This window comes from Sinocyclocheilus anshuiensis, unplaced genomic scaffold (assembly GCF_001515605.1).
Source record: "Sinocyclocheilus anshuiensis isolate Anshui unplaced genomic scaffold, SAMN03320099.WGS_v1.1 scaffold1093, whole genome shotgun sequence".
In the NCBI taxonomy this organism is placed as follows: domain Eukaryota; kingdom Metazoa; phylum Chordata; class Actinopteri; order Cypriniformes; family Cyprinidae; genus Sinocyclocheilus; species Sinocyclocheilus anshuiensis.
In genome coordinates this window covers 211,625-217,422 of record NW_015555782.1, presented here as the reverse complement: position 1 = coordinate 217,422, position 5,798 = coordinate 211,625, and positions in this window count along the sequence as shown.

The following is a 5,798-nucleotide window of genomic DNA, read 5'->3' as shown; positions in this document are numbered from 1 at the left end:
AGCGCTGATTACTGCGAGCTAAATGCGGCTTTGTGTTTGGCAGCAGATAAGAGCCGTGTGATGTCATGGGTGGGGGAGGACGAGGAGGCCGTGGCTCAGGTGTCTGTTTCCAAGAGCACTTGAGTAACAGAGGCCACTGCTGCTCGCTGTGCCGCCTGATGCCTGTCTGGTTAATGTTCTCCTACCTGATGCTCTCAAAACCTGCTGTTATTGCTGTTTGGTCCTGCTGTTTTACTCCCTCAGGGAACGGTAACCCTATTTATGGGTCAACATTTACCTGTATTGCCTTACTGACATCACATTTTAATAACTGAAGGAGGAAACCCTGGCAAGAAACACTAAAAACAACAAACATAATTAATAAATTATAAAAATCGATTGGTCAGTCCACCAGAGATTGAGAAACTAAGCTTCGAGGAAAAGTTTTTGCATTAGTGGTTTGACGTTCAATTAAAGCAATTAATTTTCTCATGAGCCAATTAATTAAATAAACTTCCATCTAGAGGTAAGCCCAAGTTTCAGATATAGCTGGGTTAAACCGCATTATTTTTCAGATAAAAGATGAAAATAAGAATGAAACACAAAAGAAAAACCTGATTAAACTTTTTACAAAACTTAAATTATGAATACAGTGGCTATAGTCATTTAATAAATAAACTAAATAACTTGAAATGTACAGCTTAGATATTACTGTGCTTTTAAACAGCATTAAAAACTTTTTTGTGTGTGATAATTTTAGGCTTTTATTGTGGATTTAAAAATCTCACAATTTTAGGTCCTAAAGAAGTAAGAATAAAACACAAAGAAAAAAAAAGTATTCAAAAATCAGCATGCTGCAATTTTCTGAATGTATTTTTTGGTATGAAAACTCGCTGCGATTAAATACTAGGCTTTGTGCACCTGCTGACTTGACTTGAGTCTAATTTAATTTCCTTATTAAAAAACTGATAAGCCAGTAGCCTACACATGTGGAAATATAAAACATGTTTTGTTGTTTGCCCTGTTAAAAGCACGTCCATAATAATACATGTCGGGTGAATCCAGAAAGTTAAACTAAACAAAAGCTGTCAAGCATTCACACGACTTTATATTTCTCCAAGTATGCATGAAATAAACCACTTAGCCTACCTCTTAACTAGGGCTGCACGATTAATCGCATGCGATATTTAACGCGCATCTTATCAGTAAAGCCGGTTCTGTAATCAGCGGTAAATCTCCATCACCTGCGTGCTTTCACATTGAGCAGCATTAACTACACAGAGCCGTTGTTCACTGACGAGCTGCGCTAAACCACGTTCATATTCGCGCGATTTTTTGCGCTGCTCATCAGTGAACAACGGCTCTGTGTAGTTAATGCTGCTCAATGTGAAAGCACGCAGGTGATGGAGATTTACCGCTGATTACAGAACCGGCTTTCTTACAAGATGCGCGTTAAATATCGCATGCGATTAATCGTGCAGCCCTACTCTTAACTAAACACGTCTACCGCCGTATTTTGCTTTTAGGACGCATCAGGATGCAAATAAACTGGAAACAGGTCAGATGAAATCCACGTTTCATGATACTCTCTGAGGAAACATTAACCGTGATCTTTAACCAGTGGGAGGCAAACGCCGATGACCAAAAACACTTTCCTATCAGTTTGTTTGCTTCTTCCAAGCGGTGGCCCAGAAATCCGAATCCACCATCGAGACGCATTGAAATTTTACGTCGTTTTTTCCCTTACTACATACGTTTATACACTGAAAATCATAATCATTTATATTTATTATTTATAAGGAATAGCACCTGACAGTCGAATAGAAATCCGCTCCAGTAATCTCTATAAAATTATCACACAAAACTCTTTATTCTGTAATCACAATCGACTGTGATTGGTCCATCTCGATCAGCGAGGAGAAAATTATCAGGAGACATCGGTGCGATGATAATAATTACACCTGAGTTATGAGACTGAGAAACGTTGCTATGCAGTGAACTGAAAATACCCAGTAAATAAATCAAATGTAAAAAATAATTATTTATACCAATCGTACCTTGACTAATCACAGACAAGCTCCTTGCCGTCTAAGCCACGCCCACCTGAATTCGGTCGTGAATAAAAGGAAACATCAGTTTGATGTGCGTCTCTACTAGAGGCGTTTCAGGGGTTTGGTTTCTAAATTAGGATCATATTATTGATTATTTTGCCTTATGCACTCACAATATACTTTTTTGTTTGAGGATGTTAACAGCTGAATGTTTTCAATAGGATTTGTCATCAGCAGGTGTTTTATAGTTTGTTGTGCCGCCCCCTGGCGATAAATAAATAGACTGCATATCAAAAACTCGATGATATCTAGACTGCATATCAAAAACTCATGATGATATATATAGACTGCATATCAAAAACTCATGATGATATCTCGACGTAAGAGCAATTCTCTTGCCAAGTTGAGGACAATTTAAGCCATAAGTGGGAAACAGATGATCATTTTGACAAAACAAATAATGTTAGAAAGAATATGCTTCTAAATAGCCTATATATTCATTCTGTTAATGTGACTAAAGTGGCCCAGCATAGTGGCGATCAAACTTGGGAACCCATAAGGGGCTTGTAGGGAGTCCGTGAAAAATATTAATTCATTCATTCATTTTAAGGCTGCCAAAGTTAAAGTGTGCCCTTAAGATATTATTAAAATACATTTATCGTAATAATTTTTTTTTGTTTACATTCACTAAATGTAATTATTTCATTCTCCTTTCTGCTCAGAAATCAATACATTCATTCATTTTCTTATTATTTGTTCTTTTTAAAATATTCTTCTATATTTTTCTACTTTTCTTATAAAAAAATCCTGACTTTTTTTTTCTGTGAAAAATATGAATTAATCTCATGTACTTTTTGAACTTTTAATTGTTGTTTTCTTTAAATGTAACTTTTAATTAAAAACAAATATTTTCCAAATAATATTTGAACAAGTTTAGTAAAATGACAATGTAAAAGCTAAATACTGTATGTTATATTTATTTTTGAAAATTTTTTTTTTACTTAGTTAATAATATTACATTTAAAAAAAATTGTTACACTGTATAAATTAATTTTCACACATTCAAATATACAGCTATCAACAGTGTCCCCAAAAGGGGATCATTATATCCAGGATCCTTAAAAGGTTTATCAAAACATATCCAAGATATCTTGCACTAAAACAATGAAAGTCTAGATGAAAAGTTTAGTGTGAAACGGTCGAAAAGTGCTTACGTCTGACACTATTAACCCTTTAAAAACAAATAACATTTCCAAAACATAGGCTACTATTATTCAATTTCTATAGTGAGGCATTGCTTGTGTGCATTGTGAATGGAAGTTCAGGGGTCTCTGAATAATGAGCTCCATGATCCTCAATGAACTGTCTCCAGTGTGTTCAGAAAGCCCCGGCGACCCTTCTCTCCCCCCCAGCAGAGTTCTGGTGTTAGATAAATAAGAAAACTCCTCTCTCTGTGTCACACTGAACTGCCCTTCAGCGCATTTGCAATAGCCAGAGTAGAGGGAAACGTGAAGTGAATTTCAATATCCCATCTGCAGTCCGAGATGGGGAAACAAGATTGACACAATGAAGTACATTGCCGGCTTTGTCCCGTCACAAAAGCTGTTTTGTACATTGAAGGACTTGCTGGAGGAGGAAAGTAGCGGTGGCAGGGTGGGCTGTCAGACTCGGTCAGCTTTGTCAAAGTTGATTCATGCAGAGTTGGGAAGTTTTATGGTTGTTAGTGATGTTGTTGTTGTGTTTTCCATTTTATTTTTATTTTTATTTTTATTTTTATTTGATATATAATATCATTTTTATTTTATTTTAATTAAGGCTGAATGAATTTTCAGCATCATTACTCCAGGCTTTAGAAATCCTTCAGAAATCCTTCTAATATGCTGATTTGCTGCTCAAGAAATATTTCTTATTATTATCAGTGTTGAAAACTGTCGGGCTGTTTAATATTTTATTTTTTTTAATTTATATTTAATATATTTTTTCATTGTAATATAAGTATTAAAAACGATAGGTTGTAAAATGCCAAATATTTAATAAAAAATAAGCTAATGTTCCATTCCTTAGTTGCTCCTGTCTTTCCACAAAGAAACACTAGATGGCGACTTCCTCTTTCACTGTGGAGCAGATTTGAGGAAAAGCTTCATTTCTCTGAAGAACAGATAGGCCTACAAAATAAAAATGTCAGTCAGTGTATTCTCAATGTAAGGTTTTAAAACCTTTACATAACTGCAATTATTTATCATTAAGCAAGCATTATCTAAAGAAATCAAGTAGCCTTGGGTTCATCACTTGAGGCTCGCGTGTCTGTCAGTCAGGTGACTGGAACTGCGGTCACGCTCCAATCAGCTTCGACGGTTTTGATTGGGCCCGTTTGGTTGTGACGTTTTACAGTCTTTCCTTCACGCCTCCGTTCCCGTAATACAGTGGGATTACACTCGCAGACCTGGAAAACAAGCTCGAGAGAGGAAGACTGACCGAGTATGACACCAACACAAACAATCCTTCAATGGAAGATACTTTCCCTTACTTACATTATCATTTACAGGCAGCTGATCCCAGTTAATTATTCAGAATCAGAAGAGCTTTATTACCAAGTATGTTTACACACAAAAGGAATTTGACTTTACGACAGGAGCTTCCAGTGCAGAACAAAGTACAGACATAGTGCAGACATACAGTAAATAGGAATAACACAGTAGGGATGGAATATAACAGTAATATAAGAAAAAAATGAAATTAAATGTACTATATACAGAAATAGAAATATAGGAAAAAAATTTACTGAGGGGTTTCTCCTGAAGTCCACTATCATCTCCACTGTTTTGAGTGTGTTCAGCTCCAGGTTGTTGTGATTGCACCAGACAGCCAGCTCTTTAACCTCCTGTCTGTAAGCAGACTCGTCTCCGTCCTTTAAAAGGCCAATGATTGTAGTGTCGTCCGCAAACTTCAGGAGTTTGACAGAGGGGTCCTTTGAAGTGCAGTCATTCGTGTACAGGGAACTGCGGTCACGCTCCAATCAGCTTCGACGGTTTTGATTGGGCCCGTTTGGTTGTGACGTTTTACAGTCTTTCCTTCACGCCTCCGTTCCCGTAATACAGTGGGATTACACTCGCAGACCTGGAAAACAAGCTCGAGAGAGGAAGACTGACCGAGTATGACACCAACACAAACAATCCTTCAATGGAAGATACTTTCCCTTACTTACATTATCATTTACAGGCAGCTGATCCCAGTTAATTATTCAGAATCAGAAGAGCTTTATTACCAAGTATGTTTACACACAAAAGGAATTTGACTTTACGACAGGAGCTTCCAGTGCAGAACAAAGTACAGACATAGTGCAGACATACAGTAAATAGGAATAACACAGTAGGGATGGAATATAACAGTAATATAAGAAAAAAATGAAATTAAATGTACTATATACAGAAATAGAAATATAGGAAAAAAATTTAATTGTTTAGATAAATGTACCCTGTAAAAAATAAGTGTAATTTTAACTGTAAAATTTTGTAAAAAGTTCTTGTGCCTGGCTGTTCTGGTGGTCAGTGCTCTGTAGCACCGGCCAGAAGGCAAAAGTTCGAAGAGAGAGTGGGGTCCAAGGTGATTTTCTTAGCCCTTTTCCTCATTCTGGAGATGTAAAGATCTTGGAGGCTGGGCAGAGGGGCACCAATAATCCTCTCAGCAGTCCTGACTGTAGTCTCTTGATGTCTGATTTGGTAGCTGAACCAAACCAGACAGTTATGGATGAACACAGGACAGACTCAA